The 25,489-nt window shown below is 42.5% G+C and overlaps 1 pseudogene; it reads left to right on the top strand.

Annotated features, from left to right (window-relative positions):
- Positions 1-25,489, top strand: part of LOC119251166 (class I histocompatibility antigen, Gogo-OKO alpha chain-like) — a 194,944-nt pseudogene that overhangs the window by 158,412 nt on the left and 11,043 nt on the right.

The following is a 25,489-nucleotide window of genomic DNA, read 5'->3' as shown; positions in this document are numbered from 1 at the left end:
TGCTTCAGGCTGTTCTCCGCCCCCCCCCCCCCCCCCCCCCCCCCCCCCCCCCCCCCCCCGCGCGCCTGGTTGCCCAGCCGGATCTAGGGACCGTGGCGAAAGCCATTCCTAAAGATCACTGCGGGGGGAGGTGCAGCAGGTAAGTAGGGTTTTGCTGTTCTCCCCCTGCGCGCTGGTTGCCCAGCCGGACCTAGGGCCGGTTAGCCCTAAAGGTCACTGCAGGGGGAGGTGCAGCATTCAGGGAGTTTACAATTTCTTTTGAAAACAATATGCCCTGAAGAAAAAAATCAGATAAATTTAGTATTAAGTGATTTAACAATTAATTTTCATTTTTTATTAATATTTTTATTTGATAACATCTTCAAACTGATAGTTACAAAAACAAAAGGACCACCCATATAGGATTTTCCCTTTGTTAACATTTTACTCCACTTGATTTTTCACTTGTTCCATGTCTGCGCATACACATACTTAACTATGCCTGGGGAAAACAATAAATGTAATACAAAATGTGTGTGTGATTTAAAACAAAACACTTTCCTTTACATTCCATTCCATAGGAATGGAACCTCTATAAGTCAAACAACAAACAACCCAATATGGATAACCATTACTCAAGAATTAATAGTGTTGTGTCTTAACCCCTTGTGCCACCAGGGAGGTTCCCTATTAGTTTATTTTCATGCTGAAAAAGTGTAACCATTTTTTTAATGGCAAAAAAAAATGTTTCTTGACTGGTTTTATTTTATTTTATTTTATTTTTTTAAAAGATTTTATTTATTTATAAAAGCACTGGGGTACAGGCCAGAGGCACAGGAGGGTGAGAGAATCCACCAGAGACAGAGCAGGGAGCAGAACAGGCCGAAGGACTGAAATACACTGCTGAGGTAAGCAGCGGGCAAGACAGGAGAGGTCTGCCACACCATGTGGGAATCGAACCTGCACTGCAGAGGCTGTGGACAGCTTACACCCGCTGGGCCATTGGGGAGGTCCTTGACTGGTTTTAATACACTCAAATTGACCCAATTTGTTTACAAGAAAAACAATTTCATCAGATGTCTTGGGAGTCCTTTCAAGACTTTTTAAAAATTATTTTATATATTTTTACATCATTTTTAAGTTTTGTACAATGTATGCATTTTCAACTTGTTATAGTCCCCTGTAAAATTCCCACCCCCCCCTTGATCCTACTCCCTTCTCCCCGCCCCCCCCCCCCACGCAGTGTGTCTCTGGTTTATAGTTACCTGTTGATTTTGACCTTTCAAGACCTTAAAGAAAAAAACTTTACTATTTTAGAATATTTACTTTACTATTTCAGAATACTATTTGGAATATTTCATAATCCTATGTATAGGATTTTATTCCTATGTATAGCATTATGAAATATACAGATTTTTAAAAACACTTAATTCCAGTGACAAAGATTTTTAAGAGCAGATCTATTTTCTGATAAAGCTTAGCAATGCTGACAGGATTATTAAAAGTTAGTAAAGACAGTCCAAGAATACTTTAGTTCTTCTTACAAATCAAAAATTTCAGTTTGGTATTGTTATAGGACAGGGAGAGGGGCAGCCCAAACCCCGCAAACCTGCCTATTCTACATGGGTTCTGCCATCCGCCGCATCAACACAAAACATAGGAGACTTTAATGGGAAGGAACTTTAATAAAACTAGGAAACAATACAGGTAAGGCAAAGAGTCTAGTTTCTAAATGAAGCATCCAGAGTTACCCGTCCCCTCGTGGGTAAAAGTCCATCCAAATGGGATCGGCCCAGAACAAGGCCCCAAAGCCTGCTACAAGTCTAAAACATCTTCCAGTGGGGACCCCCAGAAAAGGGTCACAAACAACCGGACAAGCCCGGAAGGAAAAGAGCAAAATCAACATCCAGATAAAAGCTGCCACTGTCACCTCCCCACGGGTCTCACCCACATCTGTGTCACCCAGTCCACGACCAAAAGACAAGCACAGTTTCTTCACGTGTCTCTAGGCTCCATGCGCCTCCTCCAGGTCTCCTTGCTCCATCCTGCTTCCTTCCTCAGTCTCTTCTGCAGCTTCTTCTCTTCCTGCTCAGCTCCACCCTCCCTTGGGTGGGGCAGGGAACCTCCCCCTTTCCTGGGGACCACCCTGTTACAATCCCCCCTTTTAATTTTTATTCCACCATATCTATGGTGGCACAATCTCAGGGTGTAGTCTTAGGAGACAGTCTTTTTTAGGGTTACAATTTGTGTAAGAGAAGCAACAATTAGTCAGCAGCATTGTCTATGAATGTCCAGTATGACAGTTTTCCATTCTGAAAAATAGTCCATTATACCAGCCAAAAGAAAAAAAAATTGGAGCGTTAGCTAAAACAAAACAGCAAATATATCAAAATCACAGGGAAAAAATGTTAAAATGGTTCAACTTATGCAAAAACGAATTCTCTCAACCTTGATCCCAAACTTTAACAGCATAGCAAAAGTTTGCAAATTAAATCTACTTTTAAACCATTTTTCCTATTTTTGCATAAAATCACAGGGCAGAAATAACTAACAGCAATTTTTAGCTGGCTTTGTTGAAATACTCCATATAGGATCAGAGCGAACCATTGGCATCCAGTTGACGTAGGCTTCAGGTACAAAGTTCGTCTCATCAGACTCCACCTGGGCTTTCCTTTTCTCGAGGGTACCAGGGCATTTTTGTTGGCCGGGTTGTCCAGTCCTGCCAATGGAGGCAAGCTTCCTCAAAGGCAAGGCAAGACCTTCTTTGGAGGTCTCTGGAACCCTACAAACAAAGCAAACAGGTTCTCCTCTTCTTGGTTCAGCTTTTTCAACTTTCTGGAAGAACTCCACACAAAGCCACACAATCAAACTCACGTCCAATTTTTTGTTAAAACAGACAAAATCCCTATGGAAGTTATGCAAAAACAGACTCTAAGATAAGTAGCAAAAATTACTACCACTATTTGTATGCTGTGTTGGTATCAAGGGGAGAGAAAATGTGACAAGTTAGTTTTGCTGGAAAAAAATTACAACCTTTCTGCAGATCCTGGTTACTCAAAACAAAACAAAACAAAACAAAAAAAAAACTTCGTGGAGTCAGGACAGAAATGCATAAAAAAAAAAGTTCCAGTATGTCAAAGAAACCTTAGTAAATGTCAGGTGTATTTCCAGGTCTATTGAGTCCTTTGTAGGAAAGTTTTTTTTTACTCTCAACAGTTCCATCAATAGGAATCTGTTGAGACCTTTTCTCCCTATATTTCCAGAAACAATTTCTATAGATGTGAAACAATTGAATTATACAATATTACAAGGTGACAATCACCATTGACAATTTACATACATACCCGATACTACTGTTAACATATTGTACATACCAAAGTTTTACCATTTTCCCAAGTGGCAATGCTTCCCTTCCAGTTTTACTTCATTAGGTAAAAGCCAAATAGAACAAATTCATCTAATGCTTTCTCAGGAGGAAAAGGAGAAACTTCGTGGAGTGTCTCAGGAGCTCTACTGAGGTTCCACAAAATTTCCTTGCATCAGTCAAATGACAGGCCACCAAATTTGTACTTGAATTTAGATTTCTGGGAAGCTTTGCCATAAATATCAGAAAAGTAATAGAAACAACAATATTCAATCTCTATGAAGGCACCGGCTTAGTTCAGGAGCACAATGTTGACAATCAAACCATAACTTTTTGTTTTTCTCATAACTGGAGACTCTTTTTTTTTTTTTTTTTTTTTCCAACATCTATGGGCACCATGTATACCAATTTGTCGATCACTGGAGGTCAAGAGGGTTAGACACAAGGACATACTGACAGACAACATATAGACACAAAGAGCTCTTTAGTTACCATTCATCTGGGATATCCCGTGCAACTGCAGTTTGTCTGATAGGCCAAAGTAACAATAAAAAAACAAGCAGGGAAACAAAAAACCTTCAAAGTAAAAAAAAAAACAAAAGTTGATAGGAAATAACAAAATCAAGATTAAAAACCTTTGTATGAAAGAAAAAAAATACTGTCAGCATATGCATGATCCTAGATGTTATGTCACATCTCCCAAACTTTGCAAGGAAGAGATTGGTTAGAGCATGGTAGTTTTTTCTTCTCAGGGTTTCTTCAGAAAAAAAAAAACGAGTTCTTGGGTATCTTGCAACAATAACTGGAAAAGAAGTCAGTAACATTCAAGTTTCTTTCTGTTTCTTAAATAAATATCTCAAGTCTTCAATGGGTTCACAAGACCAATGGGACTTCGTCTCTGGGTCCGTTCCTTCTGGCGCTTTCTTAACTCTGGAATGATGTACCCAGGGTTTTATTCCTGCAAGTTTCAGAGAAGTATGTGTGCTTAGCAAAACGTCATATGGACCAGTCCATTTTTCTGACAACTGGTTTTGGGCATCCCCACTCTGCCAGGTCTTCAGTAAGACCTGATCTCCAGGTTTGAAGGGATGCAATGGTTGATCAGGAGGCATAGAGATCCTTGAGTTTGCAAAGTTATGAATTACTGCCAGAACCTCCTGGATGTGTTTCACATATTGTGTGATCCGGCAATCTTGAGCTATTTCTGGACTGGCTTTCAGAACTGAGGCCTGGAAGGGTCTTCCAAACACAATTTCAAAGGGGCTTAATTGTAGCCCACTTCTAGGTGCCACTCTTATGCGGAGGAGGGCAAGGGATAGTACCTGGTCCCAACGAAGCTGTGTTTCTTGGCACAGTTTCGCCAAGGTTTTCTTTAAGGTGTGATTCATTTTCTCCGTTTGTCCAGAAGACTGTGGTCTCCATGCAGCACGCAATTTCCAGTTGATCTGTAACACATTGCTTATTGCATGAGTAACGTCAGAGACAAATGCTGGCCCATTATCACTCTGGATAGAGTCCAGCAACCCAAAGCAAGGGGTTATCTCCTTCAGCAGCTGTTTTGCAACCTCAGAAGCTTTTTCTGTCTTTGTGGGAAATGCTTCCACCCATCCCGAGAACGTATCCACAAAAACCAACAGGTATTTGAAGTTGCCTGTTGTTCTAGGCATTTGTGTAAAGTCCACCTGCCAGTCCTCAAAAGGGCACTTGCCTCGATATTGAACCCCAACGGCTCTGGGGTGGGAGTCAGTCTTGGGGTTATTCCTGGCACATAGTTGACAACCTCGGGTGATCCGTTGTGCTATTCTATGCAAATATGGTCCCTTCAAATATGGGCGCACAGTTTCTAATAAGGCATCTCTCCCATAGTGGGATCCTTCGTGAAGATGTTTGAGCACCGGATATACCAGGGCCTCCGGGAGGAGTATCATCCCATGGGAGTTTACTCTCCAAGTAGAGCTGGGGTCAAATTCAGTAAATCCCCATGCACGAGCTCTCTCCTCATCCTGCTCGGTGTATTCAGGAGCATACTGAGTCAGGTCCACAAGAGGGATGAGTGCACCCTGGAGGGCAGAACGGGCAGCGGCCTTAGCTGCCCGATCAGCTGCCCTGTTGCCCTTTGCCAAGTCAGACCCACCCTTTTGGTGGCCGGGACAGTGCATCACAGCGACAGCTGATGGTAAAGCTACTGCCTTTAACAAGGCCAGGATTTCTAATGGGTGTTTGACATCCTTGTTGCTAGCCGTAAGAAGTCCCCGCTCCTTCCAAATGGCCCCATGCATGTGGAGAATCATAAAAGAGTATTTTGAGTCGGTAAATATATTGACTCTTTTACCTTTTGAGAGTTCCAAGGCACGGGTCAGGGCTATTAATTCGGCTTTCTGTGCTGATGTACCTGCCGGAAGGGCCTTGGCTTCCACGGTGTTCTGGAACGTCACCACTGCATATCCAGCACATCGACGGCCTTGATCCATAAAGCTGCTGCCATCTGTAAATAGCTCCCACTCTGGATCCGGCAGAGGTTGGTCCGTTAGATCTGGTCGGCTGGCATACACTGTGTCTATGGTTTCTAAACAGTTATGGATTAAAGTGTCATCCTCAAGTCCGTCTGCATTGCTTGGAAGCAGTGTGGCAGGATTCAGGGAATTAGAAACCTGCAGTTTCACATTAGGATTTTCCAACAGAGCTGCTTGATATTTTCCCATTCGCCCAGCGGTTAACCATAGTCCACCCTTCTGCTCCAGCAACGTCAAGACCTGATGTGGCACACACACAGTGATGGGCTGACCCAATGTAAACTTCTCTGCCTCATGTAGGAGGTCACAAGTGGCAGCCACGGCACGCAAGCATGAAGGCCATCCCTTAGTAGTGTGGTCCAATTGTTTGGACAGATATGCAACGGGCTGCATTTCTGGTCCCAACAATTGGATCAGCACTCCTAGGGCAACCCCCTGTCTCTCATGTACATAAAGTCTGAATGGCTTCCTAAGATCCGGAAGTCCTAATGCTGGTGCTGAAATCAACTTTACTTTTATTTCATCAAAAGCCTTTTGACATTCCGGAGTCCAAGACAAAGGTTCAGAGTCCAGGCCTTTGAGAGCATCATATAAAGGTTTTGCTATTAGTCCAAAATTAGGAATCCAAATCCTACAAAACCCAGCCATACCCAAAAATCCGCGCAACTGTCGCCGGTTACTGGGGATTCTAAGGGCTGAAATTACCTGTTTTCTTTCCGTCATCAGGCTCCGTCTGCCTTTCTTGATTTCAAACCCCAAATACGTCACAGTTTGTTTGCATATCTGTGCCTTGTTAGGTGACACTTTGTAGCCACATTTTGCCAGGTGGTTCAGTACCACTATGGTATTTTCCAGACAAGATTCGTAGTCTGGACTTGCAATCAATAAATCATCTACATATTGCAATAAGACACCCTGGTTTAGTTGAACCTTCCTGAGATCCCTGGCCAGTATTTCCCCAAAAATAGTTGGGGAGTTCTTAAATCCCTGTGGAAGCACAGTCCAGCAATACTGGAGAGTGCTCTTGGACTTAGGGTCCTGCCACTCAAAGGCAAAAAGCAGTTGATCCTGGACATCAATTGGAATACAGAAAAAGGCATCCTTCAGGTCTAATACTGAAAACCACCCATAGTCACCAGGTATGGCAGTTAATAGGGTGTACGGATTAGGCACAGTGGGATGTAAATCCTGAACAATGTCATTAATAGCCCTTAAATCTTGGACAAAACGGTACTCGCCTGTATGGGGTTTCTTCACTGGCAGAATTGGAGTATTGTACGGTGAGCGACAGGGCCGAATGAGTCCAGATTGAAGGAACCTTTTCAATACTGGCTCAATTCCTCTCAAGGCCTCCTCCCTTAAGGGGTATTGTTTCCTTCTCGGGGTTTTGCTCCCCTCTATCACTTCTATCTTTACAGGCTCCGCATTTTTCGCACGTCCTGGGGTTCCATCAGCCCATACCCCTTTACTTACTCTTTCAACAATTTCTGGAGGTAAAATTTCACTTTTTGGTGGAGCATCTTGAGTAAGCAACATCTGGAACCGCAGAGCATGCTCTGGAGGAACCTGTAGGTGAAGCCTCTGATTTTTGGGTGAGAATATAATTCGTGCATTGAGCTTACTTAAAAGGTCACGACCAAGGAGAGGGATTGGACACTCTTCCATGTACAGGAAGCTGTGCTGGAGCTGTGTGGTGCCTAGCCGGCACTCCAAAGGTTGCAGGAAGGGTGTCTGTTGTTTTAGTTTGCAAACTTTTGCTTTGCTATTAAAAGTTTGGGATCAAGGTTGAGAAAATTTGTGTTTTTCTTTTTTTTTTTACATCAGTTGAACCATTTTAAGATTTTTTTTTCCTGTAATTTTTATATATCTGTTGTCTTGTTTTGGCTAACGTCTCCAGATTTTTTTTTTTTTGGCTTAAACTGATGAACTATTTTTCCTAGAGTGGAGGACTTTTTGCTTTCCACAATGGACAAATACCTGGAGAGACTGTTTTTTCTTTCACACTGGAACCTGACAAAATGTTCATCTGAGACTGCATCCCAACCTCCATATATTCGATCTTCATCACCATGGAAATGGTGGCAACAAGTGAAAGGGGGGAATTGTTAGGGGGAAAAGGATGTCCCAAAGCAAATTCCATATAGGCTTTGTGGACTCCACCCCCACCCCAGGTCAAAGCCAAAGACACTGGGAACTCCAAATCCCATCACCACCAAAGGGAAGGTGGCTGGGACCTGAGGGTGGGGTTAAGCAGCCAGGTGGATACAAAAGGCAGACACCTGGGCTTTGGGGGGCTCTCCATTTTGGGCTCTCGGCCAGCTTGCAGCGTCTGGCCAGCTCTGGGAGTGACTTTGGGTTTCCAGGTCGTTGGATCGGGTAGGACGCATTAAAGACTTTATTTCCCTATTTTCTCCCTGAGTTGTACCTTTTCCTTATTTTCTTTTTCTCTTGTAAATAAACCTTTTATTAACCCTTTTGTGTGTGTCTGTAGTAGAGTATTCATAAGTCTCTTTAAAGCGCGCGGGTGAGGACCCACAGCCAGGAACCCGTTTAATATCGGGGCTGCTCTATAACAGCATCACATAAGGACATTAAAAATATTAAAGTTTAGCTTTAATGCTATTCTAGTGAGTTAAAAGACCGCATAAAAATTTTTTATGATATCTTTCTTAGACTTTAAATATTTTCTTTTTCTTTTCCATTTATATAATATTTTATTTCAAAGATAGCCAGTTTTATTTTGATATTAAACCCTTTTTTAAAAAACATGCATTTAAACATCAATTCCAAAGAACACCTGCACCCCTATGTTTATAGCAGCACTGTTTACAATAGCTAAGCTTTGGAAACAACCCAAATGCCCAAAAATAGATGACTGGATCAAGAAGATGTGGTACATATATACCATGGAATATTACTCAGCATTCAAAAAAGATAAACACATGCAATTTGCAGCAACATGGATGGCGCTGGAAGGGATCATGCTCAGCGAAATAAGCCAAAAAGAAAAAGAAAAATACCGGATGGTCTCACTCATAGCAGGAATCTAGAAAACTTAAATAAGGGACCAGGAAAATGAATAACTATAAGAAAGTGAAAATCAAAATCAACAAAAAACTATGAACCAGAGACAATTTTAGGGGGGCGGGGGCGGGAGGGGAGGGATTGGGGTCAGAATGGGGGGGCTGCAATTGTATGGGGAATATAACAATAAAATTTATAAAAAAAAAAAAAAACATGCATTTAGCCTTACTTGTGTTCAGATTTTTTTTTAAGATTTATTTTATTTTTTTTAAAGATTTATTTATTTATTTTATTTATTTATTTATACAAGCACTGGGTACAGTCAGAAGCGCGGGAGGGTGAGAGAATTCACCAGAGTCAGAGCAGGGAGCAGAGCAGGCAGAAGGACCGAAGTACACTGATAAGGGGAGCAGCGGGTGGCGGGAGAAGTCTGCGCGCCATGTGGGACCCTCCTCCAGTGACCAGCGCTGTAGAGGCTGTGGGCAGCCTCGCAACCCAGCACTCAACTGCTGCGCCACCTGGGAGGCCCAAGATTTATTTTATTTATACAAGAACCGGGGTACAGGCCAGATGTGCGGAAGGGTGAGAGGATTCACTGGAGACAGAGTGGGAAACAGAACAGGCAGACTGACGAAATACACTGCTGAGGGGAGCAGCGGGCAAGAAAGGAGAGGTCTGAAGTGCCAAGTGGGATTCTTGCTGGCGGGCCAGGATCAAACCCGCGTTGCAGAGGCTGTGGACAGCTTCACAGCGCTGCACTCAACCACCTGCACCACCAGGAGGACCTGTATTCAGATTTATAACACCCTAGTATTTTTCCTAGATTGTAGAATTTTGAAGCAAATACATTTTAAATTAAACTACTAAATTTTAATTAGTTTTTATTTGTTAAGACATGGAGAAATTTTTTATTAATTTAACTTTTAAGCAGTTTTTACTAACTTGAGGTCATTACTTAGGTCTGCTGCGCCTAAGTAACTCTCTCCAAGATAATGAGTAAGGTCAGGAGTAGCAAAGCCCTGGGGCCTGTGATTAATATTCACATCAGAGTGGAAACAGAAAGTGATTCAAAAGAGGGAATCCTCTCACCACCCCACACCTCTGGCCTGTACCCCAGCTCTTGTATGCATAAATAAATAAATCTAAAAAAAAAAGAAATAAAAAAAAAAAAAGTCCCGGAGTCTTCACTTTACACCACATAGCCTACCCTGAGACTTTTAGGCCAACAGACACCCTAATGGTTTCTTTTTAATTTATTCATGCATACAGGAACTGGGGTGTAGGCCAGAGGTGTGTGTGTGGTGGGGGGTAGTGAGAGGATTCACCCTTAGCAAAGTGGGGAGCAGAAGAGGCAGACTGAATGAAATACACTGCTGAGGGGAGCAGCAGGTGAGTCAGGAGAGGTCTGCTTTGTCATATGAGTCAGCTCCCTGGCTTGGGATCAAATGCATGCTGCAGTGGCTGGTGATAGTGCTTAACTGCTGAGATTTAACCCTTGCGCCACCAGAAAGGCCCCCACCCTAGTGTTTTATTTTTAATTATTCATTTATTTATAAAAATTTTATATCATTGTTCATTTTGTACAATGTTTACCTTCTTTTCTCAGGTCTAGTCCCCATAAAATTCCACCACCAATTCTCTAAGGCCCCATTACCATAGTTTAGTCCCTTGGGCACTTTCCACACTTGTTTTGATCCCACTCCCTCCTCCTCCCCTGCAGAATGCCTCTGATTTATAGTTGCCTGTTTTTGTGTTTTTTGGTTTTTTTTATTGTTATTATTTTTTCCCAATCCCTTATTTTTTTCCCATATATTCAATCCTATAAGGGAAACCATGCAATATTTTTCTTTTTCGTTCTGACTTATTTCACTGAGCATAATCCCTTCTAGTTCCATCCATGTTCCATCCATGCTGTGAATGGCATTAGTTTATCTTTTTGGATTGTTGAATAGTATTCCATTGTGTATGTAAACCACATCTTCTTCATCCAATCATCTATTTTTGGGCATTTGGATTCTTTCCAAATCTTACCTATTGTAAATAGTGCAGCAATAATCATAGCAGTGCAGGTACACTCACCAAGCGAAGGAGCACCAACATCTATAAGACAACTGTTATCAGCTCTGAAAACAGAAGTTAGAGAAAAGAACATTGAAGGAGACTTCAACAACCCACTCTCACCAATGGACAGATCAATGAAACCAAAAATGAACAAGGACACTAGAGCCCTAAATAAAGACCTAGTCCTCATGGGTTTAACAGACATCTATCGGACACTCTACCCAAAAAAAATCCAAGTACACATTTTTCTGAAATGTGCATGGATCATTCTCTAGAATCGATCGCATATTGGGCCACAAGACAAACATCAACAGATACATTAAGATCAAAATCATTCCAACTATCTTCTCTGATCATAAAAAGGCATCAAACCAGAAATAAACCATGAAAAGAAAGGAGGAACTTTCCACTTCATGGAGATTGAAACCCACACTACGGAAAGACCATTGGATTAAAGAAGAGATCAAAGTAGAAATTAAAAAATACTTTGAGTTGACCAACTGTGAGGACACAACTTTCCAGAATGTGTGGGACACCCTACTGGTTTTTGTTTTTTTCGAAATTTATTTATACAAGCACTGGGTACAGTCAGAAGTGCAGGAGAGTGAGAGAATTCACCAGAGCCAGAGCAGGGAGCAGAACAGGCAAACTGACCAAGTACACTGCTGAGGGGAGCAGCGGGCAGCAAGAGAGGTCTGCGCGCCATGTGGGACCCTCGCCCAGCAGCTGGGGATCGAGCCGGCCCTGCAGAGGCTGAGGGCAGCTTCGCAACCCAGCGCTCAACCGCTGTGCCACCAGGGAGGCCCCCCTATTGGTTTTTAACAGGCCCACTGGGCCCTGATAATTTGGGGGTCCTGGTAAATTTCTTTAATAAGAAAACATTTGTTTTAAGTTTGAATTTATAAGAAATACTTGTTTTTTGGCTTTAAACTGAGACAGGAGATTTACATTAGCTTCCCAAAGGCCTTGTTTTTCACTTGGTGTCACTGAGAACAAAGGCAGCTTCCCCATTAGCTGCTGTGAGTCTCTCACTTTAGCCTCCAGCATTTTACCTCCTGCCTTGATTTTGGTGTAAGAATTGGAATTCATACTCCCAGCCTCCTCCAGGATTTCTCTGTTCTCTAGTTTATGAGCTGGCCAGGCAGGAGTTCAAAAGATCTGAGGACACAGTCCAGGGATGAGCAGGCAGTGGAGGCCTCATTACCCACCTGGAAGAGAATAACAGGAAAAGCACCCCTTTTTGTCATCTCTGACCTGTAGCCAAAAGGCGCCCCTTTTGGGTCTCGGAATTTGGAGGGGAAGGTGCCTGCACCCACAAGTTGGAGGGAAGAGATCCTATGGATTAGTCACCCTTATCCATGCCCAGCAGTTTCTCTTCCTGTCCCTGCAGTCGGGCACCTGCCTGGAGGGCAGGTCTCAGGGGCTGGTGAGACGCCAGGACACAGAGGGGGGGCCTTTCCCAGCTTCCAGGACAATATCTCTGGTACCTGAATGGAGGAGCAAGGAAACCAAGGAGGGGATCCAGGGGCCAGTCCAGGGGGCACAGAAAATCTGTGAGGACAGACTCTGGGTCGGCTAGTACCGGAATAGTTTTGAGGGTTATGTCCAAGTGGTGTGTGGGGAAAGGTGGGTGTAACTCAGGGCTTGGGACAGATTTAAGAATCACAGATTATTGAAGCAAAATGATGACCACGTGTCAGGGACGTGGACAGAGACCACCCTGCCCAGTATGAAGAATTCTTGGGTCCTGGACAGGAAGGCTCAGGCCTCCTCAGGCCCTGAGAGCAAAAATCTGGAGACAAAGTAAACTCACTTGATAGTCTAGAAAGTGAAATAACAAACCACAGACCACAGGCAATGAAGTGGAAACCACGGCTCATGCTCACTCAGTGAACACGGGAAGTTTTGTTACCATTTGAGGCCCAAAAAGCCACACATTCATTTACATCACAGTGTCAGTGAGGATCATCATGGCTTTTAATATTGTCCTCTGCTTAGGCTCAAGGAGGCAAATTGCCCCAAAACAAGGTAGATACAATCTGAGCACTTTTGATGGTCATTTCAGCTAAAACCTGGGAATTAGTTTGACTATCCCACCACTTTATAAAGGTATGTAGTTTGTATGCTGTTATATGAAATGATTTTTATTTTTATGTCTTCAAAAATTAAGAAAAGCTCATGGTTGATGTGATGTTTAAGGCCATAAGTTTTCTGGCTTGTGTGTTTTCTGTTAATAACTTGTTATATAATGTGAAAGTAGTACTCATGTAAAGGAATTGATGTGATTTGGGTGAGTGTATACAGGTTAATTATAAAGTGAAATCATTATTTCCTTGTTTTTTTTATTAAAGATTTGTTTTTATTTATTTATGCATACAAGAACTGGGGTATAGGCCACAGGTGTGAGGGTAAGAAGATTCACCAGAGACAGAGTAGGGGAGCAGGACAGGTGGACCTACTGAAATACACTGTTGAGGGGAGCAGCAGGTGAGACAGGAGAGGTCTGCTCTGCCTTGTGGGTTAGCGCCCTGTTTGAGGATCAAATTCATGCCGCAGTGGCTGGTTATAGCTTGATAGAGCTGAGATTTTAACCCCTAGGCCACCAGGGAGGTATTTGTTTGTCTTTCATCTAACTTCAGACATTTGTTTTTCTAGAAAAAATGATCACCTATTGCTCTAATGAAATGATGCTTCAGACATTGCCTATAAATGCAAGTTTTTCTAATAAAACTGATAATTAAAGTATTTACCATAGATATGGCCGTGAAGGTATGAAAACAACTAAGCTGATGCTTATGATTAACTGATAGTCTTGTGGATGAAAGGAAAAGGCAGAGTTTGATAAACTTATCTGGTGAAATACCAAAGATGAATAACATATCATACATTGATATATCATATTTTTATGGGGCAATAACATATATTTTGGAGTTTTGCACCTATAACCCACCCTAAAATATATTTGAAAAATCAAAGTTATCAGAATAAATATAATAAAATAAATAACTATGAAAATGAATCAGGCATGGACTCTGTTCCAGGCAAAGTGTTGTCACAGGAATGTTCTGAGAATGGAGGGACCAGGGAGGCTTCAGATTGGACTGTGGTAGTTACTCAAAAGGAGGGAGGGCTGATAAATTATATATTTAAGTGAGACACATCATTAAATTATTTAAATGTTCATTGTTTCCAAGAGAAGAAAGGAATAATATATCATAATGTTCTTAACAAGTGTCAAAACTCCTTTAATTGTATACTTAACATTTGTGCATTTGTCCAGATAGAGTTTTATCTCAAAAAAAATTCTTAATCCAAGTGTTGAGAAATGAAATGTGGGGAGTCCCTTATGACACAAGGGGTTAAGGCTCAGCACTGTGAAGCTATTGGCAGCCACTGCAGTAAGTCTGAACCCCATCCAGGGAGCTGACCCACATGGTACAGCAGACCTCCCCTGCCTTACCCGCTGCTCCCCTCAGCAGTGTATTTTGGTAGATCCACCTGCTCTGCTCCCCACTCTGTCTCTGGTGAATCCTCTCACCCCCATATCTCTGACTCTTGCATGCATAAATAAAATAAATCTTTGAAAAATAAAAAAAAGAAAGGTACTGACATCTGCAGCTAACTTTGAAATGCACCAGAAAAACAAGATGGATGAATAGCGATGGATCTGTAGATAAAAATAAGTCATAAAGCATGTGTGGCGAATGCTAATGCTGGATCTAGGTGGTGTTCTCTGCACTGTTATTTCAATTTTTCTGTGTGCTTGAAAATGTTCATAAAGTACAACAGACTGAGTGGTGAATGTGGCCACACTCTAGGGGCAGGTCAAGGCCTCCAGCCTGTCCTTCAAAGCTTCCAAGGGCACCCATTTTTCTAAGTAGCCTGGAGGATGGAGACCACCACTCACTAAGCTGTTCTGTGTGCCTGTCAGCCTGGCAGAAATCATGGCTCTGTGTGGAGTTTTCAGTATCTCCTCAGTGTCAGCTCCCAACATGCTCACGCATCTGCTTCTTGGAGGTTCTGCAGCAGCAGCTCTCTGAACTTGGCTTGGTCCGTGTCTACCAACACCTGCATCGGTTGAGATGCTTCCTGTTAGAATTTTTTAATGTCTTCCATGACCAGAATCATGTGTTCTTTCAGAAAAGTTGTCTCCTTTGTCAGGGCTGTGGCACCACAGAGCATGGGGGCATGATCTGAAGGGCCTGGGGACCTGCTTCCTCCTGGTGCTTTAGCTCTTGGGTGAGCAGCTGCAGCCTCCGCCCCAGAGAGGCTTGTCACTGTCTCTTGGCAGCCTTTCTAGGGCCCCTGATGGTCGCCCTGCTCTCTGCTTCTGCACATGGAATCTTTCAGCCAGGATCTTGGAGATGTCCCTGTCCACACCGTTCAGGCCTCTTGCCCAGGCCTTGAGAGCTGGTTGAGTGGCAAGGAGGCCTCAAAGTGGCCCCTCAGATCCACAGCACAGGGATTTGCCCCCGGAGGCCCCTCTGGCAGGTTGTTGAGATACACACCAGGATTGTGACAGCCAGTCGCAGTTGACCAGTGAGTAGATCAGATAATTTTCCTTCTTGGATTTTTTTTTTTTTGGCCCTGGAGTTATAATTATCCTGTTCCCTCACTAGCTTAGCTCCTGTTGTGCTCATTCCTAATCACCCCCAAGACCACCCCGGGGTCGGAATCTCCATGGACATATCACATACACCAGCTATTCTGCCCACTTCATCCTGGGCAGACCCCTGTCCCCCAGCCTCAGTCCTGCCTCCCGGGTCCTGGGGCCTGCTCACCTGGGCAGGGCTGAAGGCCTGAATCCCTCACCTCACCCTTGACCTCTCTCCTGTCCCCGCTCCCCTGTGGCTGATTTTCCTGTGTCTTGTTCTCTGTGTCCATCATCTTTGTTTCCTCTTTGCTCAACGGTGTCCTTTGCCCACTAGAGGAGGGACATGGAAAATAACCCCTGAGACCATGAGCAGCTGAAGTGAATGTCTGTGCCCCCAGCACCTCCCTCACCTGGGCCTGACATGGAGTCTGGGCTGGATTCCCCTGAGGACTGGGCAGGCCTGCCTCCAGGATCTTCTGGCTTCCAGCTCTGTGTTTTCTCTTGAAGGTTCCAAGGTCTGTCCTTCTCCAGCCTCTTTTTGAAAGTTCCTGGTGGCAGGTCATTGTGATACTGAACGCCGGCCTCAGTTTCCCTCAGCCAATAAAAGGAAACAGAGTTTGAGGAAAAGGAAAGTGTTGTTTTAATTTGTCGACAAATGAGGAGGGCAGCAGACTCCTGTCTGAAAGACAACCGTCTTACTCTTTGGCAGAGTGCAGGGGTATTTATACAAAGGGAAAAATGGGGAGATGGGTTAGGGTCTGCAAAGGGGAGGGAGAGGGGGTCAGCACAGAGACAGGTGGGTGCTAGCTTGCTTGTCTTCAATAGCTGAGGTTTAACTCCCTCTTCCTTGAAATGCAGGAGGACTTGTTAATGCTCATGTGAGAGACAGGTCATAAAGACACACCTGTCAAACAAGGGGGAAATTGCAGGAAATAAGGGAAAGACAATCTTGTTAATGCCTACCTAAGACACCAGTCATTTGTGACTGCATCGTAATCCCCACTCTCTGTTGTGACCTTCCATTTCTATGGGAAAAAGGGGCGTCACATCTTCTGGCTGCTTCCTGCTGAATGGGGTCGTGGTGGTGGTTGTGGGGGTTTACCATGGAAGGCCTGCACTTGCTGGTGCCACAGTTCCTGACATGATGTTAAGGCTTTGGTGGCAGTGTGGCAGCAGTAAGTTACACAGCATATCATAGTCCTAGATGTACGAGGGATTACTTTTTCTCTTCCTCAAGATGATGACATTTAGGGTACAGCCCTCACTGAAGAGGACCAGAGACTAATGTAAATAGTTACTGAGACATAATTTTTCTCTATCCTCATCCCAATTCTGTAAAATAGTAAAGCAAATCTAATTTTAAACAATTTTCCCTATATTTGTTTAAACTCATAGGGCAGAATAACCAAGAAGAATGTTGTTGGCTTTGTTGAAAACTCCACAGGGCCTAGAGTGAGCCTTTTGACACCAGTCCATGCAGGCTGCGTCAAAGTCACGGTCTTACCAGACTTCACCTGAGATTTCCTCTTCTCGAGGTTCTCAGAGCTTTTTCCAGGGTTTTTCCAGCCCTACCAATGGAGGCAGCTTCCTCACCTTTCATGGAGGGCTGTGGAACCCGGTAAGCAGGTGACAGGCTCTCCTTGGCTCGCTCTTCTCAGCTCAGCTCAAATTTTACTCCCAGAAGAATTTTAATCAAAGCCTTGTAATAAAACACGTTTAATTTTTTAGTTTAAGGAGAAATAAATCATATTCTCTATTGAGATTATGCAAAGACAGACATTGTCCTGAGAAATACAAATATTGTCTACACATTTTTGGGATGAGAAAAGAGAAAAACAAATTTTCCAGTTTGCTGTTAAGATCATAGCCCAGTTTAAAGACAAGTTTTCTAGAGATAAAACAATACAAAACAAAACATTAAAAAAATTTTTTTAAAAAGTCATTAAATCTTATACAAATCCTCTTCAGTGTACTTTTCCTGTGTATTAAGTCTCAATCCTCTGATGGAAATTTTCATAAATCCAATTTTTGATAGGCTTGGTAGGTCTTCTCGGTTCCAAAACACACACACACACACACACACACACACATATATATATATATATATATAGTCTCTTTTTGTGAGTTTTCTGAAGAGAAAGCTCAGCAAGTAACCTTTGGAAATAACAAAAACTTTAAAATGACCATACCTAAAATTATGGTTTAAGGCAAGAGACAAGGAAGTTTGTTCAATTTTATGACACACACACACATTTCAGAATAATCAGAATTGTCCAATAATATTATACCAGGACATGCTAGGTTGTAAATATTTCCTGTATTTTAGAACACTTCAATCAATTTTTATGTATGCGGAAAAGGTATAACTTTTCCACAATGAAAATATTTTTTCTATGAAGTTTTAACATCTCTAGATTGGTCCAATGTGTTTTAGCATTTTCCACAAGGAAAATAATTTATTAAGAGTCCTAAGACACATCAAATCATTTTACTGATCAAAACCTTTACTATTTTTAAACTTTTTTTTTTTTTATAGAGGCATGTTTTTATTTATTTATTATTTATTTGTTTGTTTTTGTTTATACATGCACTGGGCACAGTCAGAAGCACGGGAGGGTGAGAGAATTCACCAGAGCCAGAGCGGGGAGCAGAGCAGGCAGAAGGAAAACCTTTACTATTTTTGAAATTTGACTTCAAGAAAAATTTTGTCACAGGCTTAATAAATATATACAGATTTTTATAAAACAACACTAAATTACCCAGACTGATAACCAGAGGTTTTTATTTTTATTTATTTATTTTTAAGATTTATTTATTTATTTATACAAGCCGTGGGTACAGTCAGAAGCGCGGGAGGGTGAGAGAATTCACCAGAGCCAGAACAGAGAACAGAACAGGCAGACCGACGAAGTACACTGCTGAGGGGAGCAGCGGGCAGCAGGAGAGGTCTGCGCGCCATGCGGACCCTCCTCCGGTGGCCAGGGAGCGGCCGGGGATCGAACCGGCGTTCCAGAGGCCGCGGGCAGCTTCGCAATCCAGCGCTCAACCGCTGCGCCACCGGGGAGGCCCGACCAGAGGTTTTTAAAAGTAGAGATCTTTTTACAGTGCTCAACAATGCTGACAGGACTACAATTTTCAGTTAACCAAGTCTGAGGGTAAAAGAGAACCAAGATGTTGGATCACCTAAACAGTCTTTAATTTGTCATCAAGAACTAGTGAAAGCAGTTTAAGAATACTTGAGTCTTTACTGCAAATGAAAAAGAAATTAAAGTTTGGTTTTACATAAGTACACTACTAATAATAAACTTAAAGATTTCTAAAGCAAGTCATTCTAGCACATAACATTTTTTTCTAAGATTCCTCTCTCAGACCTTCAGAACTTCAACACCTTTTTTTTTTTTTTGCCTTCCTATTTTGCACCCTTTTTTTCCCCAAAGATAGCCATTTTGTTTTGATACTACATTATTCAAGACCTTTAATATATCTGTTTTAAATAAATGTCTTTCTTTCATTTTAAAGATTTATTATTCAGGCATACAAGAATTGGGGTGCAGGCCAAAAGTGCGGCACTGCTTAGGGGAACAGTGGGACTTCTCTTCACTGACCTGCCTCAGAGCAGGCAGCTCTCCTCAAGGCCACCCGCCTGCAACCAGGCAGGCCTTTCTCAGCAAACCTATTCCTTTCAAGACAACTCTTCCTGCCCACTTGTGTCTATGCAATGGTCTTTTACTGTTTTATCCCTTCCTTAATAAACTTGGTCTTTAAATATAACTATCGTCTCTGTTACGTGGAGATACTTGCCTGGGAATTCGCTGCGTGTCACTGAAAGGGGAGCTCTGCTAAAACCTTTCCAAGAGTGAACCCAAGGGCCCTGCACTCCAAACCCACCTACTCCACAAACCACTTCAGTGTTAGGGCTCCTGCTTCTCTGCTTTCACAATAAACACGCTCCTTCCTCCCAGCACCGGGCTCAAGTCGGGTTTACGCATGTCTTTGTCACCTTTACTCAGTGTCCATCTCTCCTGACAGTGCAAGCTCCATGTCTCCAGGGTCCTCGCTCTGGTTCCCATTGTGTCTTCAGGGGAGGCAGCTTGGGGAGGCAGGAGCCAGCCAGGGAGATGGATGCTGGGAAGTGAAGAGGAGGCAAAGGCAGAGAACACTTGGGAGATGCTCCCTGGTTCACTGAGAAAAGCATTTCTCAAAGTGTGGTCTGTGGAGCCCTTGATGTCACCCAGAACCTTTCATGGGATCCATGAGGTGAAACTGTTTTCAAAACATCACTTAGACACCATTTGTCTTTTCACTCTTTTGGCATTTGCTGAGGTAAAATTTAGTAAGAGTGGAGCTTATAGTACCACTGCAGAAGCAGCGATTCTTCACCAGCACTTACCTGCAGAAACAAACATTAAAGCCAATTTCACTTGAAAATGTCCTGAAAAAAACATTAAAAGTTATCATCATTATTGTGCCATCCTCAACTCCACATTTTAAAATATCTGGTGTGCTGACCTGGAAGGACACACAGAGCACTTCTGCGGCATCCCCAAACTCTGTGTCCCAAGGAACATATTTGTATGAGATGAATTAGACTCTTTTTATTTGAGGGCAATATCAATATTACCTGAAGGGATAAATGACAAAAACTAAGGTTATTTAAATTGGGTTAATTAGCAGACACTTTCCTTAAAATGAATGTCTGTTTCTTTTTTTCAATATTTTATTTTATATAATTCTTACATCATTTTTCATTTTTGCACAATGTAAGCATTTTCATTTTGATTATACTCCCCATACAATTGCACCCCCCTTATTTAGACCTTCATCCTTGCTCTCCCCACTAACCAACCCCATAGTATGTCTCTGGTTTATAGTTGCTTGTAGATTTTGATTTTTACTTTATTATAATTAGTCTTTTTTTTTTTTCAAAGGGATTTTTTTTTTTTATTTATTTAGTTTGTTTGTTTGTTTTGTTTATACATGCACTGGGTACAGTCAGAAGCGCGGGAGGGTGAGAGAATTCACCAGAGTCAGAGCGGGGAGCAGAGCAGGCAGAAGGACCAAAGTACACTGCTGAGGGGAGCAGCGGGCGGCAGGAGAGGTCTGCGCGCCATGTGGGACCCTCCTCTGGTGGCCGGGGAGCAGCCGGGGATCGAACCGGCGCCGCAGCCACGGGCAGCTTCGCAACCTAGCGCTCAACCGCTGCACCACCTGGGAGGCCCTATAATTAGTCTTTTTCCTGGTCCCTTATTTAGGTTTTCTCAATCCCTGCTATGAGTGAGACCATCCGGTATTTTTCTTTTTCTTTCTGGCTTATTTTGCTGAGCATGATCCCTTCCAGCTCCATCCATGTTGCTGCAAATTGCATGTGTTTATCTTTTATGATTGCTGAGTAATATTCCATTGTGTATATATACCACACCTTCTTGATACAGTCATCTATTTTTGGGCATTTGGGTTGTCTCCATGGCTTAGCTACTGTAAATAATGCTGCTATAAAGGGGTGCAGGTGCCCTTTAAAATTAATGTTTCTGTGTCATTTGGGTAAATACCTAGGAGTGGAATTGCTGGATCATATGGAAGCTCTATCTTTAGTAGGTTGAGGAATCTCCACACAGCTCTCCATAATGGTTGGACCAGTTTGCACTCCCACCAGCAGTGCAGGAGAGTTCCTTTTTCTTCACATCCTTGCCAACATTTGTCGTTGCTAGTTTTTTAATATGTGCCATTCTCACTGATGTAAGATGGTATCTCATTGTAGTTTTGATTTGCATTTCCCTGATTACAAATGATGTTGAACATTTTTTCATATGCCTGTTGGCCATTTGCATTTCCTCTTTGGAGAAGTTTATTTTTAGCTCTTCTGCCCATTTTTTTCAAAGATTTATTTATTTATTTATTTATTTATACAAGAACTGGGGTACAGACCAGATGTGCGGGAGGGTGAGAGGATTCACCAGAGACAGAGTGGGGAACAGAACAGGCAGACTGATCGAATACACTGCTGAGGGGAGCAGCAGGCACAACAGGAGAGGTCTGCTGTGCCATGTGGGACCCTCGCCTGATTATTTTCTTTGTTTTTGTTGAGTCTCATCAGCTCTTTGTATATTTTTGTGATCAGTCCTTTATCATTAGTGTTGTGTGCAAAAATTTTCTCCCAGTCAGTGGGGTTTCTCTTTGTTTTGGTTACTGTCTCTTTTGCTGTGCAGAAGCTCTTTAATTTGATGTAGTTGCAGCTGTTGATCTTTGCCTTCACTATCGCTGCTTTGGGTGTTGTGTCTGTAAAGATGTCTTTGAGGTGCATGTCATGTAGTGTTTCGCCTATATTTTCTTCTATATATTTTATGGTTTCAGGTCTTATGTCTAGTTCTTTAATCCATTTTGAGTTGGTTTTTGTGCCTGGTGTGAGGTAGTAGTCAAGCTTCATTCCCTTGCATGTAGTGACCCAGTTTTCCCAGCACCATTTATTGAACAAACTTTCTTTGCTCCAGTGTATATGCTTTGTTCCTTTGTCAAAGATTAGTTGACTGTACATCTTTGGGTTTATTTCTGGATTTTCTATTCAGTTCCATTGGTCTGTGTGTCTGTTCTTATTCCAATACCATGCAGTTTTGATTATTATGGCTTTGTAGTATAGTTTGAAATCTGGGAGTGTAATGCATCCATTCCCTTCTTTTTTTTTCAGAAGGGCTTTGGCTATTCAGGGCCTTTGGTGGCTTCATATGAATTTCCTCAATATTTGTTCCATTTCAATCTCCATGAGGTAGGAGATCTCCTTGCCCTTTTTTTGTGGTTTATTTATAGTTTGATGCCTTCATGGTCAGAGAAGATGGTTGGTATACACCAATCTTGGTGTATCTGTTGAGGTTTGTCTTATGTTTATCTTGTGATTGATCTTGGAGAATGATCCATGTGCACTTAAGAAAAACGTGTACTCAGATTTTTTTGGGGTTTAGTGTTCTATAGAGGTCTGTTAAGCCCATGTGCTCTAGATATTTATTTAGAGCTTTAGTGTCCTTACTTATTTTTTTTTCTTGTTGATCTATCCATTGTTAATAGTGGTGTGTTGAAGTCTCCTACTACATATGTGTTTTCTCTGATGTCTGTTTTCAGAGGTGATAATAGTTGTCTGATATATTTTGGTGCCCCTTCATTTGGTGAGTATATGTTAATGAGTATAAATTCTTCTTGAAGTATTGTCCCCTTGGTCATAGTGCAGTGACAGTTGGAATCTCTTTTTACCTTTTTGAGTTTGAAATCTGTTTTATCTGATATAAGTATAGCTGACCCTGCCTTCTTTTTGGGTCCATTTGCTTGTAGGATTGTTTTCCATCCTTTTATTTTGAGTCTATTTTTATCTTTTGTAGTTAAATGTGTTTTCTGGTGACAGCAAAAGGTTGGGTTTTGTTTCTTAATCCAGCCTGCAACTCTGTGTCTTTTTATTGAAGAGTTTAGTGCATTTCCATTTAGAGTTAATATTGATATGTTAGCATCTGTATTTGCCATTGTGTGTGTCTTTCCTCTGATTTTATTTATTTATTATTTTAATAACTGTTTTGGCCTTGTTTCACTGTTATTCATCCCTCTGTTTGTTCTGGCTTTAGGACTCCTTGTAGTATTTTTTGGAGCGAGGGTTTAGTTATAATGAAATTCCAGAGTTTCTGTTTGTCTGGGAAGGTCCTTATTCTTTCTTCATAGAGGAGGAAAAGTTTTGCAGGATAGAGTATTCTTGGTTGGCATTTGTTGTCTTGGAGTCTGTTGATTATGTCCCTCCACTCTCTCCTTGCCCATAGTATTTCTTCAGAGAAGTCTGATTTCAGTCTGATTGGTTTTTCTTTGTATGTTATCTGTTTCTTCCCTCTTGTTAGTTTTATTATTTTTTCCTTGTCTTGGATTCTTGGGTGCTTAACAATTATTTGTCTTACTATTATGTGCTGTATTTTTCCTTTCATCATGGAAGTTTGGTGTTCTTTTTGCTTCTCGTATATCTATTTTCAGCTCCTTCTTCACATTTGGGAAGTTCTCTTCAATTATTTCCTTGAATATTTTCTCTGTTCCTAGGTCTCTTTCCTCTCCTTCTGGGATTCCTATAACTCTTAAAATTCCTTTCCTCATGGAGTCAGATAGTTCCCAAAGTCTTTCTTCAGTCTTTGTCATTTGTACTTCTCTTTCCTTTTCTGTTTTGGTTCTTTTTATTTCTGTGTCTTCGAGAGTGCTTATTCATTCTTCCATTTCATCTATTTTGTTATCACTGCTTTTCCCAGCGTTCTTTAGTTCTTCTGTTAATCCTTTGATCTCCTGCATTTCCTTCACTTCCCTCTTTAGGGACTCAATTTCATTTTTCTGAGCATTGTTTTCCTTAATGACTTCTGTCAGTTTTTTCATCATGGCAATTTTATTTATTTATTTTTTAAAGATTTATTTATTTATTTATACAAGCACAGGTATAGTCAGAAGCGCGGGAGGGTGAGAGAATTCACCAGAGCCAGAGCAGGGAACAGAACAGGCAGACAGACAGACTGAAATACACTGCCGAGGGGAGCAGCGGGCGGCAGGAGAGGTCTGCACGCCATGTGGGACCCTCACCGGCAGCCGGGGGTCAAACCTGCACTGCAGAAGCCGCGGGGAGCCTCGCAGCCCAGCGCTGAACCGCTGTGCCACCAGGGGAGGCCCATCATCACGGAAATTTTAAATTCTCTTTCTGGAAGGCTCAGAAGTTCTTCCAAGTCACTGTGATTGCAATCCGGTGGGTGGTTTTCTTTTTGTGGTGTGTCTTTTTCCTGAGGAATTGCTAGGTTGCATATAGTTTTTCTTCTCCCTGCTGCCTGTTTTCTAATTTTCCCTATGCATTGGGACACTGTGTTACTGGTACTGGCTGGCATCTTTTTACTGTGCTCTTTCTGGGATTTCAGAAACTGGTGGCCCAATCAAGTCAAATACTGTTATGCAGGAAGTCCAGTCAGGCAGTGGTGCTTTGAGTATGTTAATGGTCGCTGTCACAGAATATCTCCTCCTTCTGTGTTTGTTTAATTCCAAAGATGTGTCTTGAAGTCCCACAGACTTCCCTAGAGGTGGGACAGCCGGATTGTACTCTGGGCTCCAAATCACTGGATATTCCTCTGGGCTCCAACTCCATGTCAGGCGGGACCAGGCTTGTGGAGGCTTTCAGCTCACCTCTGGCTGCGCAGGGAGCCTTCTCCCGGTTTTAAGCAGTCTTTATTGAAGGAAGTTCCCTATTCTAAAATGGGGAGTCAGAGACACACTTTCCTGCTCGTGAGGTCTGCCCCATCCATGGATGCCCGCTCCCGCTCTGGGCTTGGACTGCTGGCCAGAAGAGGCCTGGCATGGGGGTGCTTCTCAGGTCACCTCTGGCTGCGCAGGGAGCCTTCTCCTGGTTTCAAGCAATCTTTATAGAAGGAAGTTCCCTATTCTAAAATGGCGAGTCAGAGATGCACTTTCCTGCTTGCACGCAGTCTACCCAGGCGGTGGATGCCTGCTCCCCCCTGGGCTCGGACTGTTCGCTCCTCCCCTTTTAAGGACCTGTAGGTGGACTTCACAAAAATCAAGCCTTGCAGAGGCTATTTACTTATTGGAGACTTGCAGAATATTTACTTATTCTGATATGCACCTTCTCTGGGTGGGTAGAGGCATCCCCATCAGAATGGAGAAGACCTGAGAAGTCACCAAAGTTCTTGTAAGAGAAATAATTCCTAGATATGGGGTCCCCTTGACTACTGGCAGTGATAGCGGCCCACCCTTTGCTGCTGAAATCACCACTCAACTGACTCCTTACTTCACATTAAATTGAATCTTCACCACCTATTGGCCACAGAGTTCAGGGAAAGTAGAGTGTGTCACCCAAATCATTAAAACGACTCTGAGAAAGTTTTGCCAGGAAACAGGTTTGCCCTGGGTGGACCTTCTCTCCTTAGTGCTTCTCAGAAATTCGGTGCACTC

This window comes from Talpa occidentalis, unplaced genomic scaffold, assembly GCF_014898055.3.
Source record: "Talpa occidentalis isolate TD23 unplaced genomic scaffold, MPIMG_talOcc4v2.1 talOcc4.2, whole genome shotgun sequence".
Classification (NCBI taxonomy): domain Eukaryota; kingdom Metazoa; phylum Chordata; class Mammalia; order Eulipotyphla; family Talpidae; genus Talpa; species Talpa occidentalis.
Note: the sequence above shows the minus strand (reverse complement) of the source record. Positions and strands in the feature narration are given on the sequence as shown.